The sequence below is a fragment of the Halictus rubicundus genome, chromosome 8 (assembly GCF_050948215.1).
Source record: "Halictus rubicundus isolate RS-2024b chromosome 8, iyHalRubi1_principal, whole genome shotgun sequence".
NCBI lineage: Eukaryota > Metazoa > Arthropoda > Insecta > Hymenoptera > Halictidae > Halictus > Halictus rubicundus.
In genome coordinates this window covers 5,991,051-6,004,555 of record NC_135156.1, presented here as the reverse complement: position 1 = coordinate 6,004,555, position 13,505 = coordinate 5,991,051, and the positions used below count along the sequence as shown (strand labels likewise).

The 13,505-nt window shown below is 43.9% G+C and overlaps 2 protein-coding genes across 2 annotated transcripts in view; one reads left to right on the top strand and one right to left on the bottom strand.

Annotated features, from left to right (window-relative positions):
- LOC143356443 (pseudouridylate synthase RPUSD2) overlaps nucleotides 1-13,505 on the bottom strand; it is a 262,149-nt gene that overhangs the window by 243,567 nt on the left and 5,077 nt on the right. The gene's annotated exons all lie outside the window — the stretch shown is intronic.
- The window catches only part of Wdr59 (WD repeat domain 59), a 28,294-nt gene continuing 27,326 nt past the window's right edge, over nucleotides 12,538-13,505 (top strand). Inside the window, exon 1 of the mRNA XM_076792136.1 lies at nucleotides 12,538-12,543. The gene's annotated coding sequence lies outside the window, so the exon portion shown is untranslated. The remainder of the gene's footprint in view (nucleotides 12,544-13,505) is intronic.

Here is a 13,505-nt window from a genome sequence, read left to right as displayed (position 1 = left end):
CAACCAATGTATCATGTCCAGAATTATACTGCAAGAGCAAGCTAAAAATTTGTGAGAAAAACGAAATAATGGGACGTGCAAAGCAGTTAAACGGTATCGAAATTGGAAAGATTCAGGCGTTAAAAGAAGAAGGGTATTCCAAAAGAGAAATTGCAAGAAGATTAAATAGAAGTGAATTTGTCATACGTTCCTATTTGAAGAATAGTGAAAATTATGGAAAATTATACAAAGGCAGAACTAAAGAGGCTCTATCGCCAAGAGAAAAAAGGTCGGTTTTGAGGATTGCATCGAATTCTACTTGTAGTGCGAAGCAAATTGCTGAGAAGGCTAATGTTTCAGCGAGTGTACGAACCGTACAAAGATATTTAAAAAAGATACCCACCATCGAAAGAAGATGCATGAAGAAAAAACCTTGTTTAAAAGACCGTCATAAAAAGGATAGACTCGAGTTCGCCAGGAAGCATATGGATTGGGTGTCACAATGGCAAAAAGTAATTTTTTCTGACGAGAAAAAGTTTAACTTGGACGGTCCAGATGGGTACTCCTATTATTACCACGATTTGAGAAAGGAAGAAAGAATTTTTTCTCGAAGACAGCATGGAGGAGGATCCGTTATGATTTGGGGAGCCATAAGCTCTAAAGGTGTCGTGGATTTGAAGGTCATGAAAGGGCGGCAGGATTCACAAAAATATTTGGAGATATTAAGAGCAGCAAAAATTAAGATTTTTGGCGTTATTAATGATAATGATTGGATTTTTCAACAAGATAACGCTGCAATACATACTGCCAAGATAATCAAAAAGTGGTTTGAAGAGCAGGAAATAACGTGTTTAGAATGGCCAGCACTATCACCCGACATAAATATAATAGAAAATGTTTGGGGATTTTTGTCAAGAAGGGTCTATATGAATAATAGACAATTTTCAAGTCAAGAAGAGCTGATAACCGCGATTGAAGAGGAGTGGAGAGCCATACCACAGGATTACATAAATACATTGTATAAATCATTACCAAATCGCATATTTCAAATCATAAATAAGAATGGAGGATACTCAAAATATTAATAAACCATGATTGTGATGATAACAATGTGTTTTAGCGGTTTAATTACAGTGCGTTTAATCAAATGTCGCAAGATTATCCTTACTTTTTTTCAAACAAGCGAATAATTTTGTACTGCATAAATAATTTCTCGAAGTAAAGTATGTAAACTTTTATCAAATAGAATCTATCATATTGAAAACACAAAAATGATAATTTAAATTTCATTTAGTTAAAATACAGCAAAAATACCACTGCGTTTAATCAAGTGTCGCGGACTGTATGTGTAATGTCTTAGTTTGTTTGATTTTGGCTGCTATCTCAGAGGAGACAGTCTAGTGCAAAGGGTTCAACGTTTCACCATTGTAACCACAAATGCATAAAATCGGCAGTCGGGGGATCACTGCCCGTTTCCAGCGTTAGAAATCAAAGCAATACAACTGGCACGCGCACCGTCCCCGCGCAGCACGTGACTTAGAGGTCTCCGGAGTGGGGAGAGCTAGCCCGCCACATGGGAACGGGCGACTCGAGCTAACGCTCTCCCCGTGATAATTATAAACGGTTGCAGCACGGCGCAGCTCCGAACAAAGGTACACCCTGCGGTCTATTTTACGCCTAATGGAAGATTCTTTCGCTCTCGTCGCGGTACAACCGTGAATTGACGTAATTAACGGACCCTGGCTCTGCGTCCCTGTCGAACGATTCGCAGCCGCCGCCACCGGTCTGCTTATCGTTATTTTTAAGCGCGGTGATAAATCGCGTATGGCCTGGACGCCGTAGATCATCGAGTACCCACTGGAATTCCTAGGGATCTCTTCGTAGAACCTAGTTCCTTCAAAAAATATTTCACAGCGCAGAGATTCGAGTGATCGGCGGACCATGAGTCTCGCGCGTTTACGAAATAACAGGATTATCCCGGGGTTTAATAGGTTTGACGAAGTTTGATGAGCTTCTCATTTTATTCGAAAACTAATGGAACTTTTAATGGGTGTATGGGAAGTTGGAGTGGATTCTAATTTCTGCGAATTAGATGACCAGGGAGGAGCGGTGATTTTTTCGTAACCGAGAATATCGATCTGTCGATCGGTGATCACGATGCTCGGCGAGCATCGACATCCGAGGAGTGATCCGGCCGGCTATTTATACGAGTTTCCCGCACCTCTCCGAACGTTTATGAACCGGCAGCACTTTGATCCGAACTGACGGTTCGGAATATCAGAAAGTAAACCACGACGGGGAGGCAGAGAGCATCGCTGCTCCCCCAAAAATACACGGTCCACCGCTACTTGTTCATAAATTAGCTTTTACGTTGTTTTACATAGTACGCAGTGACACGTACCCGGTGCCAAATTATTCGAGATGCACCTCGTAAAATCCTGCCCGATCTCTGGACTCCGACTTTGGAACCAGCCGTGGCTATTTCCATCCGCGTCGCATGCCGCGCTCCTTTCTGCACGAAACGCGCGTTAAACAATCGAATCGAGAATATCCTGTTCGCCTACTGTTCACGAAACCAGATATATCAATCCCCCGGCGAACACGAAAACAAAAATCGCTACAGGGAAACCGCAAAAATAAACTCGGATCGAAACTCTCTCTTCCCCTCTCTCTCTCTCTCTCTCTCTCTCTCTCTCTCTCTGCTACCTCGATTAGAAATTTTCAGTGAAATCCACTGTTACCGAAGCCAAGCGAACCAATCAACTAAATCTTCTGATAGAAATGTATTTTTGTATTTTGTGTAATTTGAAAGCTTTCGTGGTGTAACTTGTACCACTATAAAGTTGCCAATGCACCTCTCATTCAAGGCTTGTTAAAACGACTAAAAAAAAAATGGTACATCAATTTTGAAGCTGTCGTAGTAACGAGAAAGCTTCAATCTTTACATCTATCGTGATGTCAATGACGAGAAAAATTTTTCAAACTTTCCACGGACGTTTCAATGCATAACATTTTCGAAAAAAAATCGTAGAATCAAACGAACGATAGCTTATGAAACCAGGGGCTTGTAGCTTTAAAATGAGTCAAAATTTATTGTCGCGCGATCATTTTTCACAAAATGATGACAGTTTAAATATAACAAAATTTTTGAAAAATACTTCAAATACTTCTTGGATCCACAGCGTGTAAGTTTTAAATGAAATAAGAAATATATAAAATATTTATTATGTACGCGTATGTGTACACATAAAATCTGGATATAATTAAGAAAAGTAAGAGATAGTACTTAGAAGATGCCGCGTTCTGAGCCCAGAATGGTCGCAGAGGATCCAGATAGAGGCAGAGGAGGTCCGTGCACGTATAAACATGTTATAAATGAGCAGCATGTGGTTGTGAACGGTCCACGCGCAAATCGTTCTCCGTGTCATGTCCAGGAAATGGCCGGGGACCACTTTTTCCCGTGGTTCGTCGTCGCCACGCGCCAAATCAAGCACCTGCATATATTCGCGTCCGCGTTCAAACAGTTGCGACATTTTTCCCGCGTTCCCGTTATCGAGTCGAATTTTTGGACCGGTATCCCCGGCACGATGATTGATTCCCGGCCGCGGGCCACGCTGATTAGACGTCGCTCCAATCGGAGCGTTAAAATCGTTACTGGGACGCGATTACGCTTGCCGCACAAATCCGGACTGTTACCTCACTCGCCCTGCTCCGAGAAAGTTGAGAGTTTGACCGGGACACAGGCCCCTTCCGTTGAAATTGTTTTCGAGTTCCACTAATTTTCGACAAAACTGTCGCAAGATGTGACAGTTGCTATCGACTACCGTTATAGTGCTAATACCCTAAAAATATAGTTGTTCACTGTTGGGACTAGTGGTGAATCTTAATAGAAGCTTAATCGTATAGCTGATCTCCTGCCTCCTCTTTGCCTCTGAGTAATTCCGTTATGATTAAAGTAATGTCTTGCTCTCTATTATGATAACACAATGTCCACGTACAAAGGTTTTTATACAAAATCATAACGTTTTTGTAGACAATTTTCTCTTCAACAAAATCTGTGATCGATCCCACAACAAATATAGGATCGCTGTTCCGTCATTATCGCCAGCCCTGTACAAGCCACGCCCTCATAGTGGCTCGCCCCGCCCCAGGAGCGGCCGACCACGCCTCCCGATACGTTTCCCGCCGACAAGAATCGACACGAATATTTTTCGCCGCCGTAATCCATTAATCTCTCGTTTAAATGTAAATTCTCGAGAAATTGAATGGGCAGATAGAGAGAAATGGTCTCGGAGGCGGCGAGCAGGCCCCGCCCACGCGTCGGAAGTCGTTCGAACTGCGAGTATCGGCGGCACCGTCTGTAATCGGGTGTTTTACTCCCGCGCTTTTATTGCGAGGGCCCGCGTACGTGCTTCTGCCTGTAATTAACTTTAATTACGAATCGCTTTTACACCGTTCCGTCCCGCCGGCTCCTCCCCGCCTCCACTCAACCCTTCTTCCGCGGTCCATTTACGATTCTATTTTTGAATTAGTTACCTTTTACACGGCACGCCAAGTGCGACTTATGAATTATTTAACGGGTGAATTATTCATACGGTGAAAACTCACAATAAATCAGTCGTAATTGTACGGCCGATACACAAACGGATAAAACCGGACGCCGGTCGTCCTTATCGCGGGACCCGGGCCGAACTCGGGCCGCGGCGCGGCGTGCCCTGGGAAAATACATCAACCAAAAAGCTGCCTGCCCATTTCCTTCGTTCCTTTTTTTCCCCCCATTTTTTTCTCTATTTCGCGATAGAGAGCAGGGTAATGGACGCGTATCCGCCGGGCCGGGCTTTCAGAAATATTTACCCGCGGATAATTGAGGGGCTCCGGTGGCAAAGGGAACCGTCGCGCGGGCATTTAAAAAATTGAAACAACTTGCCAGCCCGCCACTCCACTCGCCCCGCCGAAAGTAACCGAATTCAAGTTTTATTCCCATCGTTATGCTCGCGGCTTTGAAACCCTCTCCAGTCCCATTAACTTTCAATATTTTCTCATCACTTGATATCGGGTTGAATGCTCGTGGGCTTTTCGTTACGCATCTGCTACGTAAGTTATTTTTAGTCGTTCTTTCATTTAATTGTTCAGATAATAAAGCGAATACTTTTTTTAGAACAACACTCTTTTATCATAGTCATGCCGAATTGTACGAGGTCGACCATGTAACAAGATTTTAAGCGTTTCATTTTGATTTGTTTATTGTTAAAAATCCATCAGAAATGACTGCGTATGAAATTTCAATCCCGCTGCTCTTTGGAAATTGACTCGAACGACGACGGGTCGCACGAGTTCTACTATACAGGGTGTCCCAGCTAACTTGACCACCTTAAATGTATCGCTTTGTTAGTAATAGAAAAAAACGTTATAGGACAATATTAACCTAATCGAAGGGGCAATACAATGATTCGGAAAAAACTTTTTTCAAAGTCATTTTTTTCTAGATATCAAGGTCATCAATTTTTTTTAATGGAACTATATATTTTTTTTTTATCGCGATGTAATAGTAGAGGTGAAGACCTCTTCAATGACATATTATACAATGACCTTCGTGTGACCTTGGGTATGAAAAATCCAAAAAGCATTATAAGTATTATCAGTGATTAATTTACTACCCTAATTGGTTTGGTGTTAATGGTACACTAAATGGTAACAAATATGCCAATTTTTTAACTGAAGATTTGCCTCACCTATTGGAAGAAATACCATTACCTCGAAGGATTGAGATGTGGTATCAGCATGACGGACATCCGGCACATAACTCAAGAATAGCCCGTCAAATATTAGACGAAAAGTTCCCTCAACGTTGGATTGGGCGAGGCGCAAACGTGTTATGGCCTCCGTGGTCACCTGATCTAACTCCGTTAGATTTCTTTTTATGGGGAACACTTAAGAGTATTGGTTATGAACATGTTCCATCAACAGCCGAAGATATGAAGATGCGTATTAGAACTGCATGTTCCAATATTAGCAATGAAACTATTAGAAGAGCCAAAGAATCATTTATTTTCCGTATACAACAATGTATTGCAAACAATGGTCATCATTTCGAACATTTATTGAAATAGACTAGTTCAATCAAACCAATTAGTGTAGTAAATGCTTTTCGGATTTTTCATACCCAAGGTCACACGAAGGTCGTTGTATAATATGTCACTGAAGAGGTCTTCACCCTTACTATTACATCGCGATAAAAAAAATATATAGTTCCACTTAAAAAAAAATTGATGACCTTGAAAAAAGTTTTTCCCGAATCACTATATTGCCCCTTCGGTTAGGTTAATATTGTCCTATAACGTTTTTTTCTATTACTAACACTAAGCGAGATATTCAAGGTGGCCAAGTTAGGTGAGACACCCTGTATTTCAGGGGCGAACGCATCGCAATTCATTGAAGCCGTCGCGTTCATTCATACGTTACGTCGCCGCGTTGACAGTAAGACAAATAAATTTCCCGCCGGTACGATTCCGACGAGCAGTAACATCAATAATTGTTTTTACGGGGGCCGGTTCGCGCGTTAGGGGACCGAAGAATCGATTCTTTCTGGCCGGATTACCGGAACGACAGTTTAGCTGCCTCGGTATGTGGGGCGCCCTCGCAAAAACAGAGATTTCATTTTGTTTACGCATTCCGAAACGTTCGGAACCCGACGCTGTTGGACAAAATTCTGCTCGCCGGTCGAAAAAAGTCAAATCTTGTTGTCAGAACTCCGCACAAATTGCAGTGAACGGGGAACAAATTATGCGAAACTTTCCGACACTTTATCTTCCTCGATGACGATAGAATCTTTTGTTCCCCTGAGTACAGGCTGTTTCAATTGTCGAAACGTACAACGTTCTTGTATATTTTCTGCAACAATCGGAATAAGTGGGCGGAGCCAAAGAGTAGGAGACGTTTTTGGAACCTATACAAAAATCTGTGAGAAAATGATTACACGTTTTTCTATAAATAGACGGAGCCAAAGCATCCAATTGCAAGTGACTCCAACGATCCTCTACATTTTCCATAACGTCCAAAATAAACGAATCACTCTAAGCCCAGCTGCGAACACAAACTAACAAACCACATGCTGTTTACGACCAAATTGCATCGTTTTGGTGTAAGTGGGTGGAGCCAACGGCTCAGGGGCGTCGTTCACGGGCGGGATAATTAAACCAGGTTCCGCCCTCCGACCTTGAATCTACCTCGCTCCAACGGTGAAGCTTCTTCGAATTACTAGGAAGAATAATCTACAATGGAATTCATTATGTAATTATCGTGTAGCCTCTCGGACTAAATTAAAACGTTCCCGCGTGGTGCACTGCGGTGGATAACGACGTCTGCCCAATTTTCGGTCTCTCACACCGCCGAGATGGCTTGTTCGCCGTCACCGTGACGTGGATCGGTTAACGAAGTAGCCCAGTTCGACGATATCACCTTGCACCCCGATCGACCGAGCCACTTTCGAATTTCAATTTTTTTTTGTTCCTCCGGAGCGCAACTGTGTCTCGATGAGTTTCGATTTTGCGCACCTTGCTGCAAGCAATCACTTCACCTTTCTCGGCTATCTTTCCTCTGAAACTGATTTCTAGACAGTCTTCTAACAGTTTCAACACGCTATCCAAACGTGTTCGATCGATTTACGTTACCATTAACCCTAGGCAACTAAGTATTTTTAATGAAGACAAAAATATTTCACCCTGTAAAAGCGGAAGTTTAGTTATCCACGGTTAGGTCCAGTCTGTCTGTTTCTATTGACTCGGGAAGACCATAAATTGCTGTACAATAAAATGAACGTCGCCAACGGAGAAACAGTCACGCGAGCAGTATTATGAACTCGCGCGAACTGACGAGCCCGTAATATAAATTCGGGAAATTAATAAATGGCCGACCGATCACAGCAGGAGCCCCCAGTGTGATTTTCCGGTTCGTTAACAATTCGTTAACGTTCCTGGTACCGCAATAAAGTTGTTTTATTTACTGTTGCGTCGGCATCGCTGTAACAAGGCCGGCCGCGAGCTACGCCGAAGTTTACGGTCCAATAAATAATCTATTTCTTCGGGTTTTAGCACGTGCGCGGCCGTGCTCCGTCTCTGGGTCTGCCGGGTTTTAGGTGTCTCTTGCGCTTTCCGTGGGCTGTCTCGGTCTTTCTAGGTCCCCACGCTTCTTCCCGGATCTTTATGGACATCACTTGTTCTCTTCACCCGTCTACGGCCGTCCCTTGATGTCTTCCGGCTGTCTCTTTGCACCTCTGCGCACGTATTTGTCCGTGGTAGACGTTTATGGACATTTTTCGTCTCTTTGAACTCTGTCTCTTCGCTCTCTGGGCACCTTCGCGGAAGTTTGCTAACTTTTAAACCGCTGCAACACGACCTGGCTCTTTCCAGAGCTCTCTGGGGCAGTCTAGTTTGCCTCCGAGAGCAACAATTTCGGGGAAATGAGATTGGGGCGAATCAGAAGACTTTGCGCTTGTATCTTTTTCGCTCTGTCTTCGTGTAAAATGTTTCGAATCGGCACGGCCCCGTTGCTCCCAATTAAAATGGAGATATGTCTGTGCCTATGTTTGCCCTACAGTGCCACTTTAGAGCAAATAATATCAAAGAAAGGAACAAAACACTGTTTATCCAGTGGTCCTACAGAGCAAGCTGTGCCCATGCTTCCAGAACAATTCCGCGATCTCTGAGATCTATCTTCAGCTCTCCGCAAATATCTGTAGAACAAAGGTTGCTCTTGGAGCACCTGTCGCGCTTCCTCCGCGCATCCGTACTCGCCAATCCTCCAGTAGATCTCTTCTACTCCCCGGCAAATCACAGTAGAACGATCGCAGCTCCTGCGGATCTCTGCCAACTCTATCCGGATAGATCTTTCTCTTGAAAATTCCTGTTCGCTTCGTTTTATACCTTCACGGCTGCTCGCAATCTCTGGAAAGTAGCTCGCCGCGGATCGTCACAAATCTGTCTCGGTCGCTACGAACCGTCATAGATCTTTCTCGTACTCTCTAGATCCCTTCAGCAGCTTTCTCTCTCCCCGGCGGATCTCTTTTGTTCATTCTAGACGCCTTCAGACACCTCCTATTCTCTCTAAATCTGCTCCGGTGCCTCTCTCGCTCTCTCTCTCTCTCGTTCTCCCACGTTCTCTCCGAGGCCTCTTCCAGCCTTCAGATCTCTCTAGATCCCTCTAGACCTTTCTTGTTCTATCTAGCTCCGTCTAGATCTTCCTCTGCCGACTCCCCGCGCCGCTGTTTTTCGCCGTTCGCGGGAAAACCGTGTGGGGGAGACGAGTAGAATGCGGCTCCGGGCTCCGCGTCCGCGGGAGCTAAGGCTCGAAATAAGCCGCAGCTGGAGCTGCTGTCTAGGCCCCTCTTTTCCCTTCGTCTGTACGGTGGCATCATCGCCGCTATTGATTTATCTTTTGGCAATAGCCAGCCCCGCCGCGAATCCGTCCGTGTCCATGCGACTCTGACGCCTCTGCGACCTGGCCAGACGCGACTGCCAACCTAAGCACCGTGATTTAACGTCGCGACGATAATTGTGCTGTCGAACCCGCTGACAAACGGTCTGACTTATTGCTAGAAAGATCCGACCGGCTCCGAGCCATCGAATTCGCCAATCCTACTCCGCTCGAGAGTTTACGCAAGCCGCGCCTCCCCGATTCGCGAGACCAGTCGCCGCGAATTTGCTTTCATCAAAATTGGGATGCTTGGCCTCGACCGCACGCGTTTCGCTTCGATTCCTTCAATTTTATCCTATGTCTCTTTGCTTTAAAACCTTAAGACATTGTGGCAGACATGGGACGAAGATTTCAAACAGAAGCTGCTAAATATGTGCGTTATTAACCCTTTGCACTCGAAGCCATTTTAACTCCAAAATGAAACATTTCTTCCGACCTAGAATATTTCCCTTCTGTATATATTTTTTCACGCTATACATACGAAAATGCTGCAATTTACTCGTACAATCCTGAAATGTTTAGTAATTTATTAAATACAAAGGAATTAAATAATGTAAAAAATATTTTGAATAATGATACAGCAATTTTTCGTGGCGCCTTACAGTCGCCATTCGAGCGCTAAGGGTTAATGCTCTTTACCACTTTCAGTGGCAAATGGTCGATGACTTAGCACTCAAAGCGTTAAAGAAGAATTAAATCCTGCTTTTCTATTGTCGATATTTGAGATTGCGAAACTGTCGAAGTTCCAAACAATTTACTCACAATATATCCTAACGCAATGACTTAATCTTGGTTCAAAGATGATAAATTTCTATGTGAAATTGTGCAGCTGTAATTGTAAATTTTCCCACAGGAATCAGGAAAACGGGTGAAGATTGTAGAGGATTATTGCTAATACTGGGACATTTGTTTCATTTAACTCCATTGAAATTTAGGCAGACAAAGGTTTCACGATTAGAATGAAATATGCTCAGAATTACGTGATCTAATAAAATGTTATACGAGACAGTTTTAAACTCCGCTAACTGATCCGTCCTCTCGAATATTTTGGAAAGTGTACAAGTGTATTACGTGAGTTTATGTGGCAATGTTTTACGTTGTAATTTACAAGCGCGAAAGGGGCATATATGTATCCAATTAACACATTATATACTGGCGCTCGTACAGAATATTTAGATTGAACAATTAGCAGCCAAGAATCTCCAAATTAATTGTTCGACGTAGCTAGTAAATCACGATGGTGGAGGAATAACCTGAATAACTCGACGCGAGACTTCCTTGTTCGACTATTGTTCTAGAGAACCGATTGTTAAGAAATGAATTATTCCACTTTCATCTTATTATCTGTTTTAATTTTGAAATCGTTTAATTTATTGCTCCTCTGACTAGGTGGTTGATAATTGTTGGGTCTTTTAAATATGGATTGGAGACAATTAGGGGCGGAGCCACTTGGGAGAAGTGCCATTTAGAGCCTTATAAGGGCGTAGCTATTTGAGATCTTTTCGGTTGATTTTCTTCGCAACATATTAAGAATAAAATGCAACTTCTTGTTAAATTTAAAGAGAAGAGGAAGCAAAGGAGATTAACGCGTGCACATGAATCTAAGCTAGTGCTATTTATGGGCGGAGCCACTTGGGAGAAATGCCATTTAAGGGCGGAGCATTTTTGTGGCGTAATCACTTGGAGCCATTAAAACTAAACGTGGAAAACAGAGGGAAGAACAGCGAAGTAAATCTTGAAAAGATAAATAATTTGAAACACGCTTAGGTGGTATTGTCCGTGTCGAATATATAGCACTCTTGACAAGCTAGTCGCCGGTAATTGGGCTTTAAAACCTTCGAGCATGGACCGATGCCATTTAGGATGGCAGCCATTTAATTCCCTTGATAGTCTATCATCGACAAAGCATAAAATGGCTGTGATATAGACTGCAGAAAGAGAGAGAGAGAGAGAGAGAGAGAGAGAGAGAGAGAGAGAGAGAGAGAGACATAGAGCAGGAGAGAAAATATGGCCGTGTATTTTTTGGCAAAAACGTTTATAGCGTGAACGCGGGAGGCCACGGTGGATAAATGCGAGCATGATACACGCGGACCATCGGCACCAACGTGATCCGCATCAGGATAATTCACGATATTCACAGTCGAGCAATTTTCGGCGCAGCGAGACGAGGCAATTTAATTTTAAAAGCAAGGCGCTCCATAATATATTATCGAAGCGGCGTCGGCGGCGAACGGAAGACAATGCGGACCAGTGTGCTGCCAACGATAATGCGGCCGGCATGGCATCCCCCGCCGCCGCCACGGTTCAAACTAGTTGATCCAACTATTAACGAAAATTCCGACGTGGATGAAATATTTAATCGCCGCGTAACAGGTGGAGAGCACACTCCGAGAGGCAGCCATCTAGCCGCGCGGTTTTAAAACCCCGCATATATTCGGTCAAATATTTACAATGGACGGCGAAAACGCTCGTCGCTCGCTTCGTTCCTTCGTCGCCATAACCGGGGACCATCTCGCCCCATTTCTTTTTCTTCCGGAAAATTGTTTTCCCCTCCTCTTCCTCGAAAATTGCTTCTAATCAGAGCTGATACTTGCGAGTTTATTGCACAAACTGGACGTCTTGAATGACGATGCTCGTTTTGCGGATTGCGTTACTGTCTGTGTTCTGTAATTCATACTACACTTATAAGAATTGCGTTGTACTAGTGCGAATTACGAGTTTGGGAAGCCAGCAGGCTGAAAGTTTGGATTCGCGGAAGGGTTCACAGTTAAAAGGCGAAAATCGGGGGTGGAATAGAGAAGCGGCCGAGGTCTGAGAATATCGTGTCGAGCACTCGACACTCGATCGTGCAAAAATATTCCGAATACCCTGACGGAACATTGGTTCGCGAAAGTGAAGAATACTAGCTGACACGCGTCGCCGTCGCGACGTCCCATCCCGGACAGCCCGAGGGGTATATTTAGTCGAACAGACGCGTCCCGAATGGCGCGAGAGTTTCGCTAGAGTGCCGCGGAACAAATGCACTGCAAAAGTGTCCGAATTAATGGCGCGCTATTCCGGGGGATAAGCAATACGTTCTAGCACCGAGATTTGAAGCATTCGTTCGCCTCTGAAATTCTCGCTTGCACGCCTGGCGAGGCCTGTGCATGTAGGCTACGTCTGGAGCAATCAGTCCTGTTTTATTTTCAAAAACTCTCTCTCTCTCTCTCTCTCTCTCTCTCTCTCTCTCGGTTCGAATAAATATTCCTAAGCGAAGATCTCGCGTGGAAATCTGTTAGCTGTTGTATCTCATCCGGAAATTGTCTGACAGAATGAAAATATTGATGAATGGACGTTGAAGTCTTGGGGAGGTTTCTTGGGAAGAAAATTAGTTGCACGTGTCCGAAAAGTTATTTCAATTTAAGGGTTAAGCGGTATAAATGACGAACATGGGGTGTGTAAAAAAGGATGGTTTGAAATTGATTTTGAGAAAAGATAAAGATATACAGAAAATATGGTATGTGTTATTAAGGAGAACATTGGGGTAATTGGTAGACTGTCAAGCGGGAAAAAAGTCAAATATTTCCTTCCAAAAGCTCAGGATTGGGTTCGAATATTCCAAAAATCGTTTTAAGATCTCTACGGGCGTTACGACTGCAAATTGAGGAAGAAGATGCAAGAAAAAAGCCCCAGAATTCTTAAAAGTTGCGGGAGTGTGCCAATATTCGACCGCAAAAATGGATAAAAAGAGTAAAATAGGAGCAAGCGAAGCGGGGTTGAAGGGAAGATCGCCCCGCCCGGAAGGGAGCAGGCTCCCTTTATGTTCAAAAATGGAACCTTCCGGGCTGGCAGCACCTAGCGCGCGGACTTCCATAGGTGGATAGCTTCTATTTACGGGGATCCGGCGGTCAGCTAAACATGATAAATGAATCTGCGGCGATAAAACCGGTGGCGTCAGGATAAAACACACCGGAAGGGACACAATGTGCTCGCGTCCGCGGTCGGGAATAACTTCTGGGAAGATGCTGCGGTTTAACCAACGGCCGAGTATTTCCGGAGAAAAGAGAGTCGGAGCA